This window comes from Trachurus japonicus, chromosome 15, assembly GCF_045865225.1.
Source record: "Trachurus japonicus isolate A0001 chromosome 15, Traja_1.0".
NCBI lineage: Eukaryota > Metazoa > Chordata > Actinopteri > Carangiformes > Carangidae > Trachurus > Trachurus japonicus.
This window is the reverse complement of record NC_140921.1, coordinates 26,825,685-26,849,079: the sequence shown is the minus strand read 5'-3', so window position 1 is coordinate 26,849,079 and position 23,395 is coordinate 26,825,685. Positions and strand designations below refer to the sequence as shown.

Sequence of the window (23,395 nt, the reverse complement as noted above, 5' to 3'; positions counted from 1 at the left end):
AAAATAACTGTGACCCATTTCACACACGCACACACTGCGAGACTGTAACCCCAAAACTCTTTTTAGAAAATTAACCTAGCAACCAGCTAAAACACGGAGGACAGGGTGAAAATAACTGTAGCCTAACGTTAGTACATGCACCCACTGTAGGACTGTAACCCAAACACTTAAAAAAAATAATAAAACCTCCGGTGACGTTAGCGACCAGCTATGGAGGACGAGCTAAAATAACTGTAGCCTACTTCACCACATCCATGTACTTCTCACACGCGCACACTGGTTCTCCGAATTCCTCACTGTCTCAACACACAGCCATTTACTGAGACCAGCAGACAGTAAACTACCCGCATGGCAAACCAAGCCGCAGCCTGTAGCCGGCTCAATCTCCGGTTCCACTCGTTCCACTCAGGCCCCGCTCTCTCTGTCCCTACTGTCAAACTACCCTGCTGCACAGTGCTCACCTGTGTTACACTGCCATTAAATGTTAGCTCATTTTGCGACCACATTCTGAATTGGCATTAACCCTGATGGTTACTAGCTGTAACATATCGAACATGAATTGACATAATACCAACCAGTCAGAAGATAAACCGGTATTTGCCCAGGCAAGTTACAGCGCCGCTAGCATCAGTTAGCCGCTAACGTTAGCTATCGCTAATGACTGAAAAACTGTTTTGCGTACTAGCCTAAATGCTGAAAATGTGTAGGTCGCCTTCTCCATCAAACAACGTATAGCGCGGCACAACACAACTGGGAATAAAATCAAATCCCCTTATCATTTTAACTTAATTGAATGAAAGGTTGCTTACCTGTGTGGAGCAGCTCCAGGCAGCACGGCCACAGCTAGAGTGAGTCTTCAGTGTGCCAACTCGGAAAGTTGGCTTTCCCGCATTTCACAACAAATAATTAAGAGTTGGCAGAACTGTTGTCCCTTATATTGAACTCCAACTTAAAGATATAAGTATGACCAACCAACCAAATCGTTTTGAAGCACACAACTGGCTTGCTTTGTTGTGCTAACTAATATTATTGCCTAAACTGTCAATAATTTATATCTTCAAGTTTAACCAACTTAAATGACTGTTTTAGGCCAAAAAATGCAAGTTGGCTTTTTTGCAGTGTGCTCGGCCAGGAAAAAAAACAGACCAATCTGTTGCAGAGTCAGAGGGATGAGGTTGCCATGATGTTTTATGGTCCATTCTGTACAGTACCTTAAAAATATTTTTCTGCTTTACAGAATGTTTGTACCTTTTTTGGCAGTAAAGTCTTTCAAAGGATGGAGCTTGTTTTGTCCCCACTCTCTTCCAGAACCTAATTATGTTCAGTTTACAGTGAGGTAGAGCAGAACTGAACACACATTCATTATAACTAGATGGCATCAACAAATGTTTAGCAACGTGTGCTTGTAAATTGGCCATCAGAATAGTTTTCAGTTAAAGGGATAGTTCACCCAAAATTCAAATTTCACTCATTATCTACTCACCCTCATGTCGACTAGCTGTGAGAATTTTCAGAGTCCTCCGTGCCTTCTCTGAGTTACGAGGGGGGGGGTCCGCGCAGCAGTATTTGTCCATATAATGGTTGTGAATGGATACCAACTTTCTTCATCCAAAATGACACACCAAAAAACATCCAAATACCTCCATACTGCTCGTCTGTAATGTCCCTCTTGTATTGAAGCCCCAACATGAGAAATTGTTCCGCCAGTCAGTGCAAATCTCGCTTTGCACTGTCACAGGAAGAGCAGTGAACCGAGACACTAGGAGCTTCCGCTACAAACAAGCTTAGAATATAGACTTATTTAATTTTTTTCGGAACAATTTCTCATGTCGGGGCTTCAATACAAGAGGGACATTACAGACGAGCAGTATGGAGGTATTTGGATGTTTTTTGGTGTGTCATTTTGGACGAAGAAAGTTGGTATCCATTCACAACCATTATATGGACAAATACTGCTGCACGGACCCCCCCCGTAACTCAGAGAAGGCACAGCGGACTCTGAAAATTCTCCCAGCTCTTAGTTGACATGAAGGTGAGTAGATAATGAGTGAAATTTGAATTTTGGGTGAACTATCCCTTTAATTTTCTGTTGATCAATGTATTTAATCATGAATTTGCTGGAGATATAAAGATACCCAGCCAGGGCAGCAGTGGTGATGGTGATGGTGATGGAGCTTCACTGTAATTGTAGCACAGGAACTGACCTGGTTTCACAGTGCTGGCTTGGGATGATGACCTTTTGAGGAATCGTTAGGGCGGACCAATAAATCCATAGATTTCTCACAGAGGAAACTTAACTCTGCGCTGTAGGAGTAACTTACACGGACTGCAGACTGCAGACGGTCTACGCGGGTTGTCTGACCCCGTATTTTCAGCAGAAGTCCAGCAGCACAGTGCCCTCCTCCTCCTCCTCCCCGTGTTTAATTAATGAGTCGCATCATAATGAATACACAATGTGCCGATGCTGGGCCAGCAGTTGTAAATCACTGTGAATTAATAATATGCCAGAGCGGGGACCAGGAGGAGACGATGTGGCAGCGCTGTAACACAACGTACACAGAACAGAACAGAACAGATACACAAAGGGACACATTACCATGGTAACGTCAGAAGTTTTCACACAGTCCAGATGATGTTTCTTCGTGACAATGCTGTGGATGCAAGAGTCCCCTCCTGCTGCAGTGCAGAATCGTCCTCTGAAGTGCTCTCGCTTTTGGTCTTAACAGTCTTTAGATGTGCAATACAGCCTCTCATAATGACTTGACTGTGCACAGGTCCAATTTCACATCTCCTCTTTCATTCTCTGCAGCAGGGCTTCCTGTTTGTGAGGATTTACCTGACATCTGTGTGGATTTTTCATACCTCATTCAACCGTGCAACCACACAATTCTGGTCTCACACACACACACATAAACAAACACACACAAACACACACTGTGTGGATGGGGAGTTCATCTCCTTGTGGTTTTCCTCTATCAAAATGTAACGCCTCGGGAGAAATGCTTTGCCGGTCACAGCGTTTAATCCACATCGGTTCTCTGATACTGAAGTTGTTGAAGAAGTCAAGCTTTCAGTTCATTTTCAGCTGGATGTTTCGCATTCAAGTTACCACTGATACTGTGCCACGTCCTGAATGTGCCTCACAGTAAATGCATTGGAATGTGACGGCTGCATCTTTTGGAGAAAGAAGGCCCTGTTTACACGATAACGCTTGCGGGTGAAAATGACATTGGACGTGCCTTTCGTTTAGACGGCGACTGCATTTTTGGCTTAAAAATGCAAAGTGAAACTAGGGATGCACCGATCCACATTTTTTCACTTCCGATCCGATCCCGATACAAGAGTCTGATATCTGCAATACCGATACTATTCCGATACCAGAGCTTTTTTTTCTTGATAAAAATACACGTGCAATTTCAACAATAATATGCCTGTTCTGCCTACTATGTAATTTTCACACTTGGCAAATTCATTCTGAGGGCCAGATTCCAAGTAAACATAGCCGAAGTCTATGAACACCTACGTCCATCTGAAGGTTTACAAAGTTTGACAAATGGAAAGTATAAGTGGTGTCATCTAGTGCCTTTTGTTCTGCAAATGGAATTGATTTTGACCAAGAAATACTGTAGTTTGATTGGTGTATTCCTTATGCTAAACAGTGGATGTTTCTCTACCTCTGACAGTAGAGAAAAAACTGAAAGAAGCATACTGGATAATCAGGGTTGCCAGGTCTGTGAGGCAAAAGAAGTCAGACAGCATCTCAAAACCAGCCCAAAACCCAGAACTGAAAATGGGCCCATAAAAATCCATATGTTGCTTGTAAAGTTTAACATTGCTATAATATCTGTAAGATTACACCATAAACATTAAAGGCAAATTTCCCCCCAAATTCTTTCACCTATAGATCCTAAATAGGCTATGGAATACCTTACGTCAGCTCAGACATCCAATATTTTATTCATATGCTTACATTAATACATAATATAAGTAGTCTATGTATTTACTGTTATACCTTATTTCAGGCAGGTGGGGGGCTGATGCTGTGGTTGGTTACTGTATGTGCTGCAGTGACATCATATAACGTGTCCGTTGGGCATGCAGGTGACATACTGTATGTAGGTCTTTACTGATCTGGCCTGGAGTCAGTTTGACAAGATTTGGGTATGAACATTTGTCATTCAAAATATGAATCATAATTGGACATAATTTACCCGCACAAAATATAGCCCAGTTACACGGGAAATGACAGACCTGGCAACCCTGTGGATAATATAGGTCTTTACTTATTGCTAGAAGTTAAAATAAAGATGTCTGAACAGAAATATCAAACCGTCACATGTTCTTGTGCAAAGCCCTTGTTGGGGAAATGGGTAGAAATATAAAAAGTAAGGCTGTAGAATTCAGAGAACAGAAAAAGAGATGGATAGTTCTAAAGAGGTGGGTAGTGGAAACCAGTTTGCTGGCCAGTGTCTCCATCCATAAAAGTCTAGGGAGTAGAGAGTAGGATGTGAGTGAAATGAACAGACCTGATTGCTCAGAGAGAAAATCAGTTATTTCTATCTGCTGGCAAAGAAACACCCAATAAAACTTTGACAGCTGATGTGTACATCCCTGATATATGCCTCCTTATTGATCTTAAAGGCATCAGCAGTTCAACTTCACACTTGAGTAACCTTAGCAACAAGGTACAGTGTTGTATAAATCACACGCCCCGCTTGTTGTTTTTTAAATAGAGGTTCATCACATTAGCGAGGCGTACAAACAGGCCAGGGGAAAAAAAAACAGCCAGATCAAGCCTTAATGGCTGCTTTAATTTTCCAGCAGTATGACTCTTTTGTGTCATCATGAAAGCCGTTCAGCAGATGAAGATCAAAAAAACACTCTCAGGGCAATTAACATGCAAGGACACTCAAAGACAGTAGAAGCAAACGGCAGTCTGCCCACGGGGAGCGTCAACTCACCACAGGAATTGAATATAGACTTGCACCATCACACCCTCTTTGTGCATCTCCCTATCCTTGTCCAATTATTGGTTGAGATCCATAGCTGGAATTGTCAGGCCTGTGAGGACAATGAGCTCTGTAGTGCTCATGAATATTCATTAGGTGTTCTGTTTAGAGAGCCTGCAATTAGGAAGTATTAGCGCTGTAGTGTACAAGGAGAAAATGATGATGATGGCTGTTCAGTGATGATAGTGATTTAAGTAAACAGATTCATCAAATGTGCCCTTAAGCGCGCTGCAGAGGCACTTTCCCTCCATGTCAGTTTGAAATATTAGATACCAGCGTTTGTTTTTTGTCAGCAGTTGTGGAATTCATTTGGGTAAATGGGAACACAATGGTTGGTTAGCGTCTTTCAGAGCCAGTGGTTATGTATGTATACAGGGGCGGGGCTTCAGGGGGGACTGGGAGTGCGGTACTACCCTGGATACTGTGACAAGGAATTTTATTCATTTATTTTCTGGGTTTTTATGACTTTATTTCGACAGGACAGCTTGAGAAAGACATGGGGAGAGAGAGAGAGGGGGAATGACACGCAGCAAAGGGCTGCCAGGTGGAATCGGTCAAGTGGTACGACAAATTCAGTTTGATAACAGAATAACTGATCGCCAATGCTTTGAATTGTGTGTTTAAAAAATGTAGTAATGCTTGTAAACCCTAATGCTGTGGGCATGTGTACATTGTAAAGCTATTTAAAGGGATACGCCAAAAATTTTTTTTTCGTGTCTTGCCTCACTCCCGAGTCCATTACCAGCAGATAGACACCATCCTTTCGACTGTGCGTGCAGTAACAAGAGAGATACGGGCAGAGCTGGTGCACCGCTAATTAGCTTAGCTCAAAAGCTGGAAGTGCATAGGTAGTGTTAGCCTGCCTCCTACCCGAGCCGAAATCAGCAGTCAGAAGCTGATTTCATTTTAGCTCTAAACTCTGTAAATATATCACTTTATCAACATTTCAAACATTTTTAGGCGAGAAAGTAGCCGTTTAGATCAGCAGTGTGTTGTTAATTTGTCTAAATACCAGCTGTTTACAACTTTGTTCGGACAAATTCGGCGCTACTCAAGCTAGCTGTTGTGACCAATGCACTTCCGGTTACTTTCACAAAATAAAACACTCGTTGCCCTTTACATACAGAAAACCATGACGATAGAATTTGTGCTTTTCCTTTGAAATAGGAAGCTAACCTACCCTCGATGTAGCTAGCTTGAACCAAAATAAACCGTCTCTGCTTGAACCCTCCGTTCTGACCGATCTCGTCCTGTTACCGGTATTTGACCGCTCAAGATGCCTTGGGGAAAAAAATGAGCGGCTTTGATTTGCTCCGTTGGTATATCTGTGGTACTTCAGACTCTTCACTCTTATTTCTAATGTCCTCATGTCTTCAGCAAGTACTTCTATTTGTACAAGAAGCACTCACAAGAGCATCTTAAAACTTCATCTACTTGAAACGAAGCTCACTGCTAACGATGATTCCAGCCACCATATTCCTCTTCATCGCCGGCCAAGGCACATGCAGCTTCTCCTTTGCTGATCAAAGAACATGCGAGTCTTTTTTCCCCCTAAGACAAAATGAGAGACCCATCAATAAAGATTAAAGAAGAGCAGTGCAAGGTCAAGATCAAGATTGCCGATGCAGCACCGAGATAGCTTTAGAAATTTAGATGGCCAGTCGCTAAATGTCTGGGAATCGCAGCCAGTTCAGTTGTGAAGTAAGTCTTCCAGCGTCTGCCTCTCGATGCACTTGATTGGATGCTCAATATGAAAGACCATAATGTGTCCCAGCAGCAGCAGCGTGACTACGACGGAGACCATAAAATATGGCTTAATACTGTGATTAAATATTCAGTAATCACGTGGGAGAGGAAGCTGCTGTAAAGCAAACAGGTTTTAAAGAGCAGCTCTTACTGTGATCTTAGTCACACTCTGTACTGTCACATGAATGCAGACTCTGATCCCTCTGCCAGTGTTGGTGGAGAGACACTTAGAAGAGCTTGAAGAAAGCACATAGCCCTCATCATATACAGTTCTGCCTGCTGCTGATGCTCTAAAGCTGCCGAGCATGCAGCAGAGTGGTTACGTGCACTACTGTGTATGCAAATGGAAACCTGTCAGCAAAATCTGAGCAATAGCTCGTACACCGGCTGATAACATAGCACAGAGGCAGACAGCATGGGATTGGATTAGCAGCAGAGGTCTATTCTCTAAAGACAGAACAGGAAGGGATCGATGTTAGGAGGATTTTTGATCACAGTCCAATAGGCTTGTCTGCGCAGGGTGCACTCACTCACTGTGATATAATGGTGGCTCATACTATAACTGTCTCTTTACATGTTAAAAGGTTTGAGGCCTTATTTTGATAACTATTCTGCCCTACAAAGGCAAAGTGCAGTATCTGTAAAAAATGCCAAACTGAGAAAAACAGCTTTTTGTGTTTTTCATTGTCAGGTTTAAGCATCAAATTATGAATAACTACCAAGTCTACAATTGATTAGATAAAGGTGGACTGAATTGAATGTGTTTTGTAGTTTGTCTTTCTGACCAATTTTGACCGTTTTATGGCAGATACTGCACTTTTGACTTGGTTTTGGTGCAGATACTGCACTTTGGCTTGGTATTAGCTACAGATACTGCACTTTGCCTTGGATTTACTCCAATAGAGTAAATTATAGAATGTAGGGAGTACAGTACTCTTTGCAGATACTGCACTTTGCCTTGGTTTCACAGTGCTTTTTTGGTGGATAGCAAAATAAAAAGCCCAATAACTCTGGAAGTTTTTTTTTTTTCCTTTATTTGTTTGAGAGGGACAGTGTACATTTAATGAACATTTTAAAAAGATAAAATGTAAATGCACCCAATTATAGCCAAAAGGCTAATTTCCGTTGGCAGTCCCCCTGCCAGATGGAGCATGGCAATGAGACCTATAATAAAGGTAGCAGTACCAATATCAAATTCTACCAGATTGGTAGAGAGAAGAGAATATGCCACACTTTTGATCTGAAAAAAAAGAAAAAATGCAGATACTGCACTTTGTAGGGCAGTATTGATACAGTATTTGATATAACCCTCAGATCTGTGTAGTAATTTCACTGTTATTATAATAATGAGTTATTTGATGCCAGTTCTGCTTTTGCAAACAGTACAGTACATCCATCTACCACATTGTTTGGTGAACTGTCACAACAACACTGATATAATTGAATCAAAACATGAAGCATGATACGTGGTGGTGTTATCCTGCCTTCTCATATTGAGGTGATGGTACATTGATAGTGATAATACAAATAAGAAGAAGCTGAACAGTTGTTGTCAACAATATCTTATGATTGTTCTTACTAATCTGACTACTATTTTTTCAATTATTGTTTGGTCCATGAAACATTTGAAACAGTCAAAAATGAAAAAAATAAATCATCTAGCGCACACAGTGACATCATTTAACATCTTCCTTCCTCCTGTGAGAGAGCATGGATCCATTACGACATCATTTAGTATTTTGCTGTAGTAGGCCTACATCAGAATTTACTGAAACTGAATTCAGCACTACCATTTTTATATGAACATAGGGTGTTCAATGACATTAAGTTTTTTGTGAACAGTAGTACTGAGAGAAATACCGAATAAGGAAATACCTAAGGAGAAATTATGCCAAATTCCCTATAGGGACAAATAAAGTTCTTCTTCTTCTTCATACTGTGAAGCATTGGAACTGACTAGTTAGCTGGCTGTAGCAGCAGGTTGTGACAGATACATTCCATGATCATATGCCTTTCTATTACTAACAAGAAAAAAGTATATGGTAAACTCTGGGATACATAGTTGGTCCACCAGTCCAGATCCCACTGGGAGGTCTTCAACAGGAAAATGTCCTGCTCAGTACATATCTTGGTTACAATAAAATAACCACATTTCAGTGTCAAAATAATAAATACATACCAATATCTTATCATACCCTAACCCAACCTAACCCATAAATACTGGTATTGGCCTCAAAAATACATGACAGCTTGGGTTGTTACATAATATATAGTTTTAAGATAAATAAACAGTAGTTTCAGTGCTTAAAATTTGCATTTTCATAGGCCTAGCTTAAACAGGCAATTTTAGCACGGGCAGGTGTGAGTGAATAGATCATCAGATGTATTTTAACTCATTGAGTGCCGCGCTCCTTTCCAAAGTTTTAGTCAAGTGTACCGGCAATTTAGACCATTTTTGACTTTTTATGTAGAGCCATAGTGTATTCTATATTATTGCCACCAACACATACTGTAGCTCAATTGAAAGGTTTAACTTAATGCTTCAAATTACCACAAACCGTTTGTTTCTACGTGCCTCCGTTCCTGAGAAAACTCAAGCTAAACATGGCTGGATTTCACCAAAATCCCTCCTTTTTTTCTAGAAAAGGAGATAGAGCGTCTTTTATGAAAGGTGCTCTGTTTGTGTCTGTCGCTCTTCTGACACTCGCATTTCTGGATCAAAGGGCTCGTATAAGATAAATATATACAACAATTGTTGTTCTATTCACAAAACCACCATCGGGGGCGGGGGGGGCGCCACTAAACAGCAATAACACAGACGCACCGTCCCGTGGCACAGCCTCTCGCCGCGGAACGTGAGGCTCTGCCGGCCACAGCGGCTCGCGAACATCGGTCCCGCCGGTGGTCGCGGTCCTTCTGTGGTACGGGTCGATGGTGCCGGTCTGCTTTGACCCAGAGACCATCAGATTTTACCGCGGGAGGACTTTGGGGAGGACACTGTGTTGCTCCAGATGAAGACCGGGCGGGACTGTCGGCTGAGAGCTTCCTGTTTCTGCTCCGAGCAGCTCGAGCAGCTGGAGCAGCAGCGCAGGTTAGAGCAGAGCAGCTGCTGCATCTGCATGCAGAACTCCGTTTGCAGAAGCTGAGTTATGATAAAAAAACTTCCAGTTCATGAGCTTTCATGTGACTTTGATCGTCATCTATTTCAGTTCTCCTCGTCGTAGAGTCCCCAAATTTACATATAATGTGTATTAAAGTGTCTATTTTCATAATTTAAAAAAAAAGCAAAAAACGAAAAATTACGTTTTTGGCACTCAACGCATGGGAACGAAAAACGAGAAATTACGTGGTTGGCACTCAATGAGTTAAAGGGATAGTTCAACATTTTGGCAAATTGGCCCATTGCCATAATTTCTATAGTTTTAGGAGTAGGTTTGTTACCTTTAATTGTCGGTGCAAGCTATTTTTATAATGGCAGAGCAGAGCTGCGCAACAGCGGTTTTGCCTGAATTTACCTCTTAAACAACTCCGTCTCGTAACGTTCCGTTATTATCTCATAGCGTGGTGAATGTGTGGGTCACAACTTGTCCACCAGAGCGTTTTGGAGTTGTTGGATTGTGTATTTGATGAGTTTGATGAGGGAAACCAAGAAATTCCATTAGCCTCCGTAGCGTAGCTCTGAGCAGCTCACGGCTCTGCTCCGCCGTTCTAAAAACAGCTTGCACGGACAATTAAAGGTAACAAACCTACTGCTAAAACTATACGGGATTATGGCAATGGGCCAATTTGCCAAAATTGTTGAACTATCCCTTTAACATGTTACACAACATGAGCTCTCTCAGCACAGCACTATTGAGACGTGAAAGGAATGATCATGGTGAAGCATTGTACCATCACATTAAGTGGTATCACGTAGATCAATGCGCTGAAGGCCTCCTGGTTTCCTCCAGTCCCGTCCCACCAGCCGGCCCCGTAGGGCCCGCGCTCAGCCTCAGCCTCGGCCTCCTTCACATTCCATGAAAGCACTCTAGCTCAGCTTGACGCATCAATTTCAGGTGACAGTGGAACAGTATCATTGGTGCAGTTTATTGATCATGTAGTGAGTCTCTTCCAGTTAGGTATAGCCTCTGAAGGGAGCCCAGGGTGAAATTGGAGTCTTCGTAGTGGAGAATGAGATATCGTGGATGCTGTTTTGATTTACGGGGGGATGCATCAATACTTCATCTTCCCTGTCTGTGGTTTCAAATTAAACCTAAGTGAAGTTAAGCTGCTTTCCCCACTAGATTTCTGTAATGTGTTCTCAAAGGAAAACCTGTTAGATTTGATGTCCCCTACACTCAAAATTAGTCAGTAATTGATTGATTGGTTTCTTACACTTTGCAAAACCCAACCCCCTCCCCCAAAATAACCAAAACATCACAAGTCCAACTTCTCTCATTGCATATAGCAAAAACATACAATCTTGAAATATCAAGTGTGTGTTGGTGGTGAATCACTCCACAGATACCCATGCTGCAGATACTTGTATATTAGTTGAACTCATAATTCATCAGCATCTGCGCTCTTGATAAATTGCCACCCCACTTCCCCTCACACAACCCTCTTTGTGCCTGAGAGCAGTGACTGTGATGCTGATTAATAGAGAATGTCTCATGAAAATTATATTACCTTCTGATTTATAATTAATACCAAAATATGACTATAGAAACTTCTAGAAAGACTCATATTAATCCTTGCACTTCAATGTGTTGGATTATGTTTTACTCTTTTGTGTCCTTTAATTAACATTTACTCCCTTTTTTTTAAACTTTTGTCTTCAACATACAATATAAAATTGCTATTAATGTGTGAAGGACCATGCCTTTTTTGTGTGCATGTATTTTTATTGTTTTTATATCAGAGGAATCGATATATTCCAATCATGTCTATTAAAGGGGAATTGCTGTTTTTTACAATCTGGACCTTATTTCTAGCATAAAATACGATCATTTACTCACCCAGATAACTTTGGTGTCATTACAAGTCATTCCGACGAAATTAGATCCAGCCGAGAGCCGCGTATATCCATATAATGTGAGTCTACAGGGCAGCGGAATGTAGCCTCTAAATAACACATTATCTGACGTAAAATTTGTTCATTTCACCAATATTTTGTTATGATAGGCTAGTGCTATTCCCCTCTGAGTCCGGGGTTACCTGTTATCAACATCCGGGGTCTGTAGGTTGACCTACTGACCTCTGACCTGGATGATGCAGACACGAGATGACATCATCCAGGTCAGAGGTCAATCGTATTTTATGCTAGAAATAAGGTCCAGATTGTAAAAAAACTGCAATTCCCCTTTAGGTGTTTGGCGGCAGTTTGGTTTTCTTTTTTGTTAGTTTGTAAATCTTACCCAGTTAAACAGAAATACTTTTAAAGTCCATCTCTCCAGAAATACTCGAAACTCTGTGATACATTATTTCCTAGGGCAGAATTAGCCAGGTTAATGATCCTGTTGCAGAATGTATTTTTCATGATCTTGAAGGTGTCCTCACCCCGGCTCACCCTTCTAGCCCCATCTCCTCTCTCTTATCTCTGAATTGATTTTATTAATTGCAATCATCAGACATGCAGGATAGGCTAAGAGACCGACTCTGAATTACCTGTGTAGCTGCCAGTCAGTACGTTTACATGCACATCTTAATCGAGCTATGCTCAAAATTCGATTTTGGCGTCTAATCGGACTTCTGTCCTCGTCCCAGTTGACATGCAACAGAGAAAATAGAATAACTGACGGTGTCTGCCTCCTCAGGCGGCGATATGCGTCGTTTCAGCGGTTTAATACGACCTCATGTCCTGTTGAGACTTTGCAATTCAGCTTTATGATTAAATAAGACGTCTTGAGGGTTTAATTGTGACTTGGGCTCAGGTAGAGGATTAAGCGCAGGTTTGTGAATCCATACCCGCTCTCACAGATCCTCCCATGCCTCTTAACATGGGCTTCATGTCAATATCAGCTCCTCCACAGGAGCCAGTCACCTATGGACCCCTGCAGAGCCTACTCAGCATATCATCCTCAAAGTGTGTGTCGATAGCTTCCTGCCCTCACCACGGACAAGATGTTGTTTTCCCAGGATCAGATTCACTCACACCGTACGCTGCAGGTTTAGCTGTCGTCTCCACTGAAACCTGAGAATGGAGGATAGTGACTGCAAACACCTTTTATCTTCCATTCTGTCACGCCTAGGGTTGCAAAGGGGTGGAAAATTTCCAGTCAATTTACGGTCAATTTACAGAAACTTTCCATGGGAATTTAAGTTGGGGAATTTTGGAAATATTCCAAATTGGAAACTTTCCATGGGAATTATGGGAATTTATGGGAATTATTGGGAATTAACTGGAAATTTGGGGTAATTTAAACACACTTTATCATGTAAATATTTTGTTTTGTCATAAGCAGACATCCATTCAAAATAATACAATTAAAAAACATGACATTTCAACAGATTTGTGAGTAGAACTTAGAACTAACTTTTAATTATTGCGCATGTGATTGAGGAATAGCAGAAATATTCAAGTGCTTGCATTAAATCTGGTTGTTTTAGCCAAGATTATAATATATTTTACCCAACTATATTTACGTTCCCTGTTAAGGGATAACCTTGAATTTTGTAAATTTCAGATATATTCCCATATATTCCCGTTAATTCCCATGGAAAGTTTCCAATTTTGAAAATTCCCGGAATTTTGCAACCCTAGTCAAGCCCCACCATCATCGACTGGGTTCTCTGGAGTACCACTTGACTGTGAAACAGCTCAGATACCATCAGCGGTGGTCCACTGATTTCAGATCATTTTCACCAACGTTATCAGAAGGGCACATGGAGTTAATTGAAGTCTTTGTTACTCAGCCTGGATGTACTGTGAACTGTTCCCATTCGTGGATGGCAGATCAAAGAAAGGCCGCCCTCAGTCTTTCAGGCATTTGTCTCCATCTGTTAAGGACACACATTGACAGCTCTAGAAAAACAAGTCATTGAAAAGCCAGTGAATGGGCAGATTTGATAATACAGCCGTCAATGAAGGTAAAGAACTTAAGCTCTCACATGAAAACCCTCAAGGTTGGGATTGAATAGCGGACATTTGTGCTGCTGGGAACACGTTGAACGACCCGACAGAAAACACTTCACCTCTGCTGTTTCACTAGTCACGCAGTCTGCAGACGGTCTAAGGTGTGATCCAGGTCAGCACACAGCTCTCTCATCATGTGAAAACTGAAAGGCTTTTTCAGAGTCTCTAGTGGAGTTCTTCCCAGCAGCCTGTGGGAATCAGCCTGGCACACGGGGTGGGGTCTGATGCTGAAGTGGTGGTTACAGGAAACGCAGTGTCTGCTCTAATTATCCCTTTAACACGGAACAAGACCCAAATCTCCTTTAGCCGTGAATGTGAAGAGCAGCTCCTTTCACCAGGCCAGCTTTTGTTTTGCTTCCCATTACCAGATGACTCATACTCTGAGGAAGTGCTGGGATCCTGGGGACATTAACTAATGGTTCAAAGTTAAGGTGCTTGTACTATCTGTCATGGAGAATCACATTCTAAAGGCCCTGAGTCCGCACACTGCACACTGAGTCCGTTGTTTTTTTTTGTCCAAAATGGCCGCATGTTAAAAAATACATTCAGTTGTGTTGTGTCGATCATGTTTATACACCGACTTCTAAACTTTTTTTTCTGCAGCTCATTTACCCTCAGGTCTACTCGCTCTTGACGTCCTCTCAGGATTGGATGAGACCAGATTTTCTTTTTCTCTCGACAAGTGAGAGGACCACAAAGTCATCATTGACTTTTGTCTCCCTTTCCGAAGTTTGGAACAGATCATTAAAACACAGAGTAATAAAACAAGATTTTTGTCGAGTGACGGATTAGAAAAACGCACACACAAAAAAAATGGACTTGGTGTGACCTTAAGACTGGGTTTTTTTTTCTATTGGGTTTAGATTTGAACCATGATTCAGCTGTGTGGCCTCTTTGAGATGAAAGTCAGGAACGTTTTGATTTTTCTGTGCAGGGAGACAAATTATTTTTTAATTTCACACTTGTAAACTGGCATTAATCACTGATGATATACAATGACTGTTTGGCTGATGTCATTTAAAAAATCATAACTTGCTATTGAACAGAACTGGCGTTACCAGAGAGTTAATTAAAGCTGAAATAAATGTGGATCAAGCCATATAATAAAGATAATTGAAAATATATTCATATTAGAAACGTCATACACAATTCCTGTCGTGAACCACCATGCAGTATTTCCATTGGGATGTTATATTGGGCCAGGGATAATGGCAAAAGTAAAGTGGAGCTTTCTTGAAGTTTCAGTACTTCTTTATACTGCTTTCATTTTTTATGATGTCTTCCTGAATAATATAAAACTTCCTGCTTCTTTTTTTGGTAAAACCTTTAAGAAATCCCCACCTGATACTTCTATGAATTGGAGGTGTTGTTGTTGAGTAAGCTTAAAAAAGTGAATGAAGTGAAACATATCATGGGGTTACCTTCGTCTTGGTAGTCAACACTAATTTTACAGGCAAATTTCTAGATATATTCAAGGAGCAACTTTGCCTGGTGTAGCAACAATTTATACAGCTCATTATTTTTAATCAGCTCCACCTTCTCAGTCTTGTCACTGAAGACTTTGCACATCTTCATCTTGCTGCCGGTCTCGTCCACCAGCACCTGGACATAGATGAACCGAAGGCCTGGCATTTCAAATTAAATTTAGCAAGAAGCCCACCTAGGGTTGCAAAGGGGCAGAACATTTCCAGTAAATTTCCATGGGAAGTTAAGCTGGGGAATTCTGGAAATATTCCAAATTGGAAACTTTCCATGGGAATTATGGGAATTTATGGGAATTTATGGGTATTAACTGGAAATTGGGGGTAATTTTAAAGAAACTTTATCATTAAATATTTTGTTTTGTCATAAGCAGACATCCATGCAAAATAATTAGGGCCGGGACTTTAACGCGTTAATTACGATTAATTAATTACACAAAAATTGATGCGTTAAAAAAAGTAACGCATTTAATCGCACTTATTAAAAAAAAATGATTTTTTTTTTTTTCTCACGTGTGTCTACGTGCGGTGCGCCCGCACGCGAGAGAGGCGGCAGTTTGAGAGGCTGACTGGCAGAGATGAGAGCTGGTGAAACGCTAGCATGGTTATTTAAAACACCATCTCTGATCTCTGCCTGCACATAGATACACAGACACGGGCGCACGCTAAATGCGCTATATAGCGCTAATTGCTCAGCTGCAGTAGATTTAAGTAGCCTAGTTAAATACTACAGTAATCATCATAGTGTATTGGAAGGAAAGACCATTTAATCTGTATGTATCAAATATCGATTAATGAATTAATCGATAATTTGCATCCCTAGTCTGTTGGTCTTGGTTAAGTACCACCTTGAATGCTTAAGCTTATGTATTCAGTCATCCAATGGTATACTAAAATCCATGTGAAAAAAAAATGCTTCTCACTGTTCTCAGGTCAAATATTTATATGCGATTAATTGCGATTAATTAATTACAAAGCCTCTAATTAATTCGACAAATTTTTTTAATCGAGTCCCGGCCCTAAAAATAATACAATTAAAAAACATGACATTTCAACAGATTTATTTGTGAGTAGAACTTTATCAAGTTTTAATTCTTGTATGAACAATCAATTCTTTTACTGAACAACAAAAACATTGAATGTTGATGTGCATGTGTGACCGTTGGTTCAGACTTGCCCTAGGCGAGGATCGGACCCACGGTCTCCTGCACCACAGGCAACGATACTAACCGTTACACCAAGAGGTTGACAACCACTTGGCAGGTGGGTTAGCACGTCTTTTTATGGGTGAGTGAGTTTTACTTCCAGTACCACTAACCGCCACACTACCGTCACTTCACCTAACTGGTCCCTCATGACTGTGGCACACCCGCGGACATCCGTTACACATGCATGTGATGGAGGACTGCACAGTGCATGTAGGGGGCGTGGCCTCAATAGCCCTGCAGTAAGCAGTTTGCTGTGTGCATGTGATTGAGGAATAGCATAGATATTCAAGTCTACTTTAATTAAATCTGGTTGTTTTCCCCAACTATAATTAAGTTCCCTGTTAAGGGCTAACCTTCAATTTTGTACATTTCGGATTTATTCCCGTTTATTTCCATATATTCCCATTAAATCCCATGGGAAGTTTCAAACTTTGAAAATTCCCAGAATTTTGCAATCCTAAACCCACCACATTAATACTGCACCCACTTTATACGGTAAAGGTATTGCAGCATTTATCATACATTATATTTACATAATAAAACCAAAAACCATCAGGAATGTAAACTAATAGTTTGACACACCATTGTGACACAAGCTTTAAGCACCGTCCTTGTCTGCCTGAGTGAGTCCAGACTATAACACAACTGGTGTAAGCTGGCAGAGAAGCTAAAGGGGAAATACATCATTGTTCTCGTTTGGCAAGTCACCAGAACCACAAGTCTGTGAACCCACTATGCTGTACATTTTCTCACATTTCCCTTTATCCCTTTTAATACCACATACAGAGTTATGTTCATGGCACAGTGTCTCTGTGTGTTGGCACTGGGGTGCAGTCAGAGCTATGCCATATGAGAGGATTAGGTATGTACAAAAGACTGAGTGGGGACAATCCACGCTGGATTAGTCGATCTACTAGACCAACCATAAAAACCACACCTTGTCTTTTTGTGTGGAAGCCGTTAAAGGGATATGCCAACATTTTTTTTACCATGTCTTGCCTCACTCCCGAGTCCATGACCAGCAGATAGACACCATCCTTTCGACTGTGCGTGCAGTAACAAGGGAGATACGGGCAGAGCTGGTGCACCGCGAATTAGCTTAGCTCAAACGCTGGAAGTGCATAGGTAGTGTTAGCCTGCCTCCACCTAAAGTCATCAGAGAAACTCTTCAGCAACTCTAAACGGAAACCGGCGGGCCGATCTTCGTCTCAGAGCTGACAAAACACTCTGGTAAGGCATCTTGAGCGGTCAAAACGGAGGGTTCAAGCAAAGATGGTTTATTTTGGTTCAAGCTAGCTACATCGAGGGTAGGTTAGCTTCCTATTTCAAAGTAAAAGCACAAATTCTATCATCATAGTATATTCCGTATGTAAAGGGCAACGGGTGTTATTTCGTTAAAGTAACCGGAAGTGCGTTGGTCACAACAGCTAGCTTGAGTAGCGCCGAATTCGTCCGAACTACAAATTAACGACAAACTGCTGATCTAAACAGCTACTTTCTCGCCTGAAAATGTTTGAAATGCCAATAAAGTTATATATTTACAGAGTTTAGAGCTAAAATGAAATCAGCTTCTGACTGCTGATTTCGACTCGGGTAGGAGGCAGGCTAACACTACCTATGCACTTCTAGCGTTTGAGCTAAGCCAATTAGCGGTGCGCCAGCTCTGCCCGTATCTCCCTTGTTACTGCACGCACAGTGGAAAGGATGGTGTCTATCTGCTGGACATGGACTTGGGAGTGAGGCAAGACACGAAAAAAAAAAAGTTGGCATATCCCTTTAAGATGTTGGGGTTGACTTCCTGATTCAGCACAGGGGTGCGTAGGTCAGCCGGCAGTGAGTCAGCCTGGAGGAGCTCAGCATGTGCTTTCTTTTCTCATGATCAGTCCTTGTCCACACGGACAGGGGGCTGGGCAGATCAGATGTGAGCTTCAAAGGGTGACTGACTTTTAAGGAGGAGCTGAATGAGTTAGCGCCATGCCTGCTGCGCTCACATCTGCCTAGGGCACTGCTACACACACACACACACACACACACACACACACACACACACACACACACACAAAGAACAGAGGCGAGTCTCAATCAGTAGCAAATGACCAGGAGGAGGTTGTCAGTGGTAACCCATCTCATCAGTACCACATGCTCTCATTACACTACGTGGGATACATAGTAAAAAGGGCGATTTCTGAGACTTAAATCACTATCAATGAAAAAAAAAAACTTTTTAGTAGAAGTCTAAACCTTTCATACAGTATACAAGAAAAGAACATTTTAGAAACACCTAACCACCACTGCATTTCTAAGTAATCAGAAGTAGCACAACAAGCTGTAACAGGTGACAGTGTGAGCCAGGAAACTGTTGATTTCACCGACTACAATGCCAACTGTCACCAGAGGGTTTCCTCAGCTGCAGCTCATTGCAGTTACTTCTGTGAGTTGGTAAAAACAACAACAAAAGAAAATCTTGGATGCCTTCTGGTTGATATGCATCTGGCATTTGTGTTATTTACACTTGGCCAACAACGGCTTTGTCGAAGAATGAACACAGTGTTGTCTAACATTCAAAATGATACCAAATTACTGTGGTTAATTTAGCATTAGCTGTCATCAGTCTGGTATTACCATGAGTAGAGGTAGTGTTGAATGCATTTGGTTCATTAATCGGCACCATGTAGAGGTGGGAATCACCAGAGGCCCTGCCATACCATATTATCACGGTACTTTTTCGATACAATATTATTAGGATATTTAAAATGTTGCAATATGCTGCAATATTCTGGTTTATTAGCAAATTAACTGCAAATGATAACTGTGTTAACATCTGTATTTTTTTCCAGTAAGATAAACTGGTCTGTTCAGATCAATACTTGGCGTCCGTTTATCAATACAGTGTTGTCATGCAAAATATCATGATACCATGCTGTATCAGTGTTTTCCCTACATTGGCCGATAATGGCTGATGGCTGTTCACTCTCCACCGGTCGCTGTTACAGTAGCTGTTATTGTTATACTGTTATAGCTGTTATTGTGATTATAAAGTGTTTTGTCACTCTGCTTTTTTTTTTTTTTTTTTTTTTTACCAAAGGGCCATTGCTGCCCTGAATACCCAAGTCAATTTTTTATTAGTTTATTGCTGCTGTATTTATTCTTTTGCACCTGGGATTGCGACCAATTTAGTTGTGCTTGTGCAATGACAACAATAAAATCTATTCTATTCTATTCTATTAATAAATTAATATCGGCATTTCCTGCTACAAAGTATCACTGTTATATTGGCCCTAAATAATCCACTATTGGTCGACCTTTGACCTATGAGTAACCAACTGAATGTAAAGCTAGATTTGAATATAATGATAATATTTGAATATTAATGAGAAATATCCAGCATCCAAGTAATATTTTATGCAATCCTGCCCAATAGCAATAATAATTCTAATGAAGAATTGGTGCAGTTAAATCTTCCTCAGTATGTCCATCATAAATACAGGTTTGTGGTTTTATTTATCAAATTTCACTTTCAGCATTGTAGATAATCTACTGTCTTTAAACTGTTGCAGGGATGTTTTAGCCTGACATCATACACCGTATCTTCTGGCTCACTGAGAGGAATTCCTTTTTACAGTCCCTCTAACTGTTCCTGGCCCCTCCCACCCACCCCACCAGGACAATTCTATCAATCAGCAGAACACACATCTACTGAAGGAGGCAATGAGCCAAAACATCTAACTGTGCCATTACACATCTTGAGACAACATGAAATAAGATGAACGATTGTATTGCTGCGAGCCGGTTGGTTTCCTCTTCTGAAATCAGACTCCTCTGCCTTTGGCTGATCACCATGTGATCGCTTATACGTTCAGAGATGATGAGCCTTTTGATTTCTTCTTGTTAATTTTCACTAATTTAAGCACACAGCAGCTGATCTTGATAATCATTTTTGGTGGCTTTCTTAAGTGTCCAATTTACAGCGAGGAAGCTAATCTAATCATTTTCTGTGCTCTGAATGTTTTATGCTTCATTTTTATAAAGTTAATGATATGATAAGACAGAATGTAGAAAGTTTGGAAAGATGTAACTTTGTGAATGTCATTAGTTGAGCGGAGTTGAAGCCCACTGTGTATCTTGTTAATCTAATCTAAATTGTCCTCTGCATCAGGATCTGGATGTTCTCAGCTCGGCAGACTTTCCCTCAGCTAAAATATAGTTTCCCTCTCTGACGGCGTACAGATAAGCTGGCTTTCTATCGAATGGAAAACATCCTTTGTGGTATATAGATTCTTAAGGCTACACTACACCTTTACTATAACAATCACTGTACAGTCACAGTATATTAGGAGCAGGACATTGAATTTTAAATGAAACACTGACTGTTAGGTGCAAGTGCTGACTTTCACCTTGATTCTTGGTTTAAGATTGTTCAGAAGTGTACTGGATGAGAACTGTAGGGCTCATTGTTCAGATTTGTTTTATGTTTGTCCAAAAAAAAAGCTTATTGTTCCCACTTAAGATGGACTTTGTATTAAATGTTCCTCCCAACTGTTTTCACGCCAACTAATATTATGAATGTGGTGAGGCAAGACACTCTCAGTCTTGTTACCAGTTACTTGTTAATTGGACTACTACAGGCAAGCATAGAAGGAAACATACCATATTTCTGCAAAAATAGTGACCGGGGCCTTTATTAAGTTTGTTTGCTCACATTTTGATATGAAGCCTCTTTATTTTCAGTTTTCCTTCCATTTGCTCTGTTAATTTTTACACATATGCAACAATGAGCTCCTCTCAGCTCAGCACCTGTTCTCCTCGCTTCGCTGTCAGAGCTGGGTCACCCCCAGTTTCCACATAAACTCTGTCTCCGCTCTGTTCTGTCTCCGTTGTGGACGCTGGAGGAATTTGTTCCCATTCAAGTCGATAAGAGCATTTCCAGTCCCGGGTGGTTTTTGGGGCCGGCCTTTATTTATTTGTGTAAACAACAGTCATTTAAGCAGAATTGCAGTAGCAGCACTTCACGCACAATGATGCTGTTGTTATTTCCTACTCATTTCCTTCACGTCAATGCTCCAGTTTCTCCTGGAGACGGACTGCAGAGCTGGCTGTGGCTGGATGCTACAGTACGTTATCTTGACCCTGCCCTGAGCTGATGGAAACTATGCAAAGCCAGTTTGACAAGGAACCGTCACCTGACAAAGGGGAAGGGGAAGCTCAGTGAAGAATCCTGGGCTGTGCTGCCCATTGAACCTTGTTTGTGCCTACAGCATCTCACACCCACTGAGCTTGTCAATCATGTGTGCAACAACCATCCTGGTGCTGTTTTTTGGAGAGCGGTCAGGATCTGCCTGAGGAGGCAGCATGACTGGAGCTCATTATTTTTTTTAAATTTCATGGTTAGGCATTTCAGAGGGTGCCAGGTTTTACCCCACCTGCCCCCATCTGTTTGCAGAAGGACTCCACCTTGCAAAATTGGTTTTCCGCCCCCATGATAACTCTGAACACATCCATCCCCCATTTCTTTTTAAAACAAACTCGACATTAAAGTGGAGGACTGAAGATCTCATCCCAGATGATCCACTTCCTCTCTCTGATCAGTTTAGTCAGGGAGGACTTGCCTTTTGATGGCACAGACTGAATTTTCAAAGACTGAGATCAGGATTTTAAACCTAACCAAGCTGCCCTACCACCACCGCCTGTCTCTGGCTGTCTTTTTCACAACACACAGCTAAAAACTGAATGAAACTTACAAAGAAGGGTGAAACGGAGAAAAAAAATAATGATCGGCGACGTTTATGAAATGATTAATAGGAATAGCTATTAATTTCTTGCGGTATATGGCAGTTACAAAGACCTATCTCAATTTGAATCCTTCCATACTTACACTAAAACCTATGCTTCTGCATCGCGGCATAGCTAGCCTGACGCACACCTCCAAAAAATCCTGACTACGCGTCGACGCGAACCGCAAGGACTGTGATTGGTCCGCTCAGAACGACAGTGTGGTAAATTCACCTGTTCAGCCTCGACTGGTCGGACAGACCACCTCCACAAACATCTTCTTCGTCGCCTGTGCTTCAACATTTGCAATAAAAGCGTTTGTTTTTCAGTTGCCATTGTTTACTGTGACCGGAAGCAACACGTTCCCTCGATGCAGAATTCCGAATGCTCAATGACGGCGTCGGGTCTACGCCGTCGGTATGCCGTAGGTACGCCGTCGACGCGACACGGAAGCATAACCTGGGCTTAACAATGTTGAATCTGTTTTCACATTTCAAACTTGTTTGATTTGAGTCATTATAGTTTTGCAGTACAGGTGAATTGGTATTTTTTATCGTCACTTTTATCGTTACCGGGATAAATGCCAGAAATTATAGTGATACATTTTTTAGTCCATATCGCCCATCCCTGGTACTCGGATGGTGCACTCATAACAGTCAAAAAGTTGAGTGTGGAACGATGGACACTTCCCACCCTCGGTGATCTCCATCTTGACTACGTACGTGAAAAATCATATGTCAATCAACAACCTGGTAGGCCATTGTTCTCCACCAGTAAGAAGCCATAATCTCCACCTGGCATTAAACAGGTGACCCACAAGTACAAGTAGGCTAAGGCCTTCATTATCGCTAATTGAAATTACAAACAAAACAAGCCGGTAGATGTGTTGATGGGCAACAATAACGGTCCAAAAAAAGAAGACGACGTTGGCAACCGTTGCGATCGTTGGTTGCTGTAAGTGCACAACAACAGTATTCAAGACAATACTGACTGTCAAAATTTGCGCACTAATGGTATACTACATGTAGGGGTGGGAGAAAAAATCGATTCATATAAATATCGCAATAT

The 23,395-nt window shown here is 41.4% G+C and overlaps 1 protein-coding gene across 1 annotated transcript in view; it reads left to right on the top strand.

Annotated features, from left to right (window-relative positions):
* Window positions 1-23,395, top strand: part of stk32c (serine/threonine kinase 32C) — a 120,606-nt gene that overhangs the window by 24,522 nt on the left and 72,689 nt on the right. The window lies entirely within an intron of this gene.